Below are 4,045 nucleotides of genomic sequence, written 5' to 3' on the forward strand. Positions count from 1 at the left end.
GAACTAGAACTGAACTAGAACTGAACTAGAACTGAACTAGAACTGAACTAGAACTGAACTAGAACTGAACTAGAACTGAAATAGAACTGAGCTAGAACTGAACTAGAATTGAACTGGAACTGAACTAGAACTGAACTAGAACTGAACTAGAACTGATTTAGAACTGAACTAGAACTGAACTAGAACTGAACTAGAACTGAACTAGAACTGAACTAGAACTGAACTAGAACTGAACTAGAACTGTACTAGAACTGAACTAGAACTGAACTAGAACTGAACTAGAACTGAACTAGAACTGAACTAGAACTAAACTAGAACTGAACTAGAACATAATTAGAACAGAACTAGAACACAACTAGAACAGAAATTAAATCTGAACAAATAAAGTTTATTTTAAATTTCCCAGTTTTTATAAATCTTTAAAAAATACCCCGTTATACAGAAATTACTGCATCATAAAGCAGCGTATTTTTAACTCCTACTCTAAGCACTTACTCCCTTTCCTACAAATGCTTGCTTCTGCATTTGCCACAGTGTATCTGCCAACTTATTAAATTATCCTTTTTTCTAACACCCCTCATCCGGACTCTCTCAAACAACAATGTGCTGCTAATAAATATTCTACCATTGCCATTTTCTTGCATAAAATTATTTATTTTATAAAGCTTAAGAAGTACTCTTTTCCTTTAATATAAAATGATTTTTAGCAGGGAGACATAATTAAAGGATTAACATTTATATTATTTATTTGTTCTTAACAAAGACAGCGAACAAGTGGAAAATTATCAGATTTGAAATAAAAGTGTTTATGGGTTCTTTTGGTAGAAAGATATTGTAAAGTTAAGGATGTATAGAATTGGTGGTTGTTAAAAAAGGTGTAAATAGAGTTAATTTTGAAGAAAACATAAAATTTTTTTAAGACCGAATATAAAAATCAAAAGCAATAGACATTTTGGAAGCTGTGAAAATCTGATTAATAAAAGATATAAGGAAAAGGTGTTTTTACGATTAGAAGTAAATAAAAAAGTTATTAAAGGTCTAAAATTTAGGTTGATATACAAAGGACTCAATTAAATGACTCAAATGAAGACTTAAAAACTATAAGTAGACTGAGACGAAGCTTAACTTTGAACATATTAGGAAAGTTTCAAAAAAGGATATATGAACAACTTCTAAACTAATAATTCAAAATTAACAAAATTTGCCACAAATACTATTAGTACTGTACTACATCCTGTAATACAGTTAAAGTTTCAAAAAAGGATATATGAACAACTTCTGAAATAATAACCCAAATTTAAAAAAAATTTACCACAAACACTATTAGTACTGTATTACTTCCTGTAATACAGTTAAAGTTCTATTTAAACATTCGTCTAAAAATTTTGTAATAATTAAAGGTTTTTACAGAACAAGAAAATAAGAAAATGAAAAATGCTAGAAAATTACTTTAACTTAAATTTTTAAGAATCTTTTCGACTTTCTATACTAGACATTTATTTGTCTTTGAATGTTTGTTGTTTGTCTGCAAATATTTTGTTGACTTTTTCTACCAAAAGATTTTTCTCTATTTTAATTTCAAACGTAAAGCAATGCGGTTTTACTTAATGTTTACATAGTTGTTGACACAGCAACAGCCAAAAAAACTTAGTAAGGAAATCAAATTTTGAATAAGAAATTTTCAGAAACAATTGCTTAAAAAATAAGGCTTTTAAACTTAAACAAAACAGTTCTCAGATCCGTCTAAACCTCTCTCTTTTACACTTCCTTTAAATTCAAAAGATCCCTTTTAACTATCTTACTGCAGTTCAACATTATGTTTTTAAAACATACATATACATACGTATGCATGTGTAAAAGACAAACAACACAATAACAATTGACATTATTTTATAAAGCCACAATTGCAACAAAAACCCAAAACTATAAAGATTTTAAAGACACTTACATGCATTGACTTTGTTGCAATATTGTTAAGAGGTTATATGTAGCTAACAAGAAGAGCACTTGTAGATTGCAACAGAAAACATGAACATGTTGCAATTTGTTTTTAGATAAAATATTTAAATATTCTAAACATGTCGAAGATAAAAAAACATGGGAGTTACTTATGAAAATTTGCATTAAAATAAAAACGAGTTTTATATGGAAAGAAATGAAAAAAAAATTAAAACAAACAAAAATTAGCATCTACAACTAAACTAGAACGAGTTTTATATGGAAAAAATGAAAAAAAATTTAAAACAAACAAAAATTAGCATCTAGAACTAAACTAGAACTGAACTAGAACTGAACTAGAACTGAACTAGAACTGAACTAGAACTGAACTAGAACTGAACTAGAACTGAACTAGAACTGAACTAGAACTGAACTAGAACTGAATTAGAACTGAACTAGATCTGAACTAGAACTGAACTAGAACTGAACTAGAACTGATCTGGAACTGAACTAGAACTGAACTAGAACTGAACTAGAAATGAACTAGAACTGAACTAGAACTTAACTAGAACTGAATAAAATAGAACTTGAACTGAACTAGAACTAAACTAGAACGCAATCTTATTCAATTTCACCTTTGTTTTAACATTTGCACATACCTACTATTACTTTAATAGTTACTATTATTATTGTTATTGTAAGGATGGCTACTCACACATTCATATTCTACCAATACAGCCACATTTTAAAACATGGCTGTATTTTCAGATATGTATGTACTTTAGTTACAATCATTTGTATAAATTTCATTTTAAACGGCTCGTTTATTTTCTAAAATAAACAATGTTCTTAAATGGCTGCAAACATGTATCGGTTGGACCTTTATTTTAAAAACATACACATACGCAATCCTCACATACATATGTACGTTTAAATTACACTCAGAAAAAAGGCTCAAAGATATTATTTTCAATAAGCTAAACTTTAATATGCTTATGAATCCTTATTGTCCCTATAATTAAGTTGATCAACTATTAATTTTTAACCTTTCTTTATAATTGCAATTTCTATATGTTTCTCTCAGTGTTTCTGGTATACAAAATATAATTTTATAAAAAAATGACCATGTTTAACTGTTCTTTACATAACGGTAACAATACTGTTGTTTGTTTCTAGTTGACAGCTAACCACATACCAAATTAAACACCCTCCCTTTCCAATGCATTATCCTACCACCTATTTCATTGGTATGCTATCAATATTTCTTGTTATTTGTCTAGGTGCAAATGTTGAAAATGCATCCGTTCTGAACTGTGTGTGTGTGGGAATATAGCTCGAAGTGTATTTGCATTTTAAGTCAAAGTGCATCATATGTTACTTTAGCAATGAGTTTAAAAGTACATGACACTGATACAACTACAACTAAATACTAAATGTTATTTTAACTAGACTGCCTTGGTGTATATGTGAATGTAACGTACTTGGCAAATTGTTAAGGAATGTGTACTAATATTGATATCAGTATCAAAAAAAAAAAGATCAATATTTTTACAACAACTAACGCATACATATAATATAATAGCAGGACATGTGTGGAATATTGTTTTTCGGATTTTCGTTTTTATTTTGCATATTGATATAATATTTATTTTATACTTGCACATTTTTTCGTACAGTGTTTTGAGTAGAATTTAAAATCATATTTATTTTCAAAAGTAGTTTGTTTATTTTTATTCAGGGTTACAACGACAGACAAACTAAAGAGAAGTAAACTAGAACAAAGCTAGTTTTATAACAGCACTAGAACTGAACTAGAACTGAACTAGAACTGAACTAGAACTGAACTAGAACTGAACTAGAACTGAACTAGAACTGAACTAGAACTGAACTAGAACTGAACTAGAACTGAACTAGAACTGAACTAGAACTAGAACTGAACTGAACTTGAACTGAATTAGAACTGAACTAGAACTGATCCAGAACTGAACTAGAACTGAAATAGAACTGAACTAGAACTGAACTAGAACTGAACTAGAACTGAACTAGAACTGAACTAGAACAGAACTAGAACTGAACTAGAACTGAACTAGAACTGAACTAGAACTGA

General features: G+C 28.9%; 1 protein-coding gene across 1 annotated transcript in view; it reads right to left on the reverse strand.

Annotated features, from left to right (window-relative positions):
* Positions 1 to 4,045, reverse strand: part of LOC111687197 — a 91,955-nt gene that overhangs the window by 52,595 nt on the left and 35,315 nt on the right. The gene's annotated exons all lie outside the window — the stretch shown is intronic.

The sequence above is a fragment of the Lucilia cuprina genome, chromosome 5 (assembly GCF_022045245.1).
Source record: "Lucilia cuprina isolate Lc7/37 chromosome 5, ASM2204524v1, whole genome shotgun sequence".
In the NCBI taxonomy this organism is placed as follows: domain Eukaryota; kingdom Metazoa; phylum Arthropoda; class Insecta; order Diptera; family Calliphoridae; genus Lucilia; species Lucilia cuprina.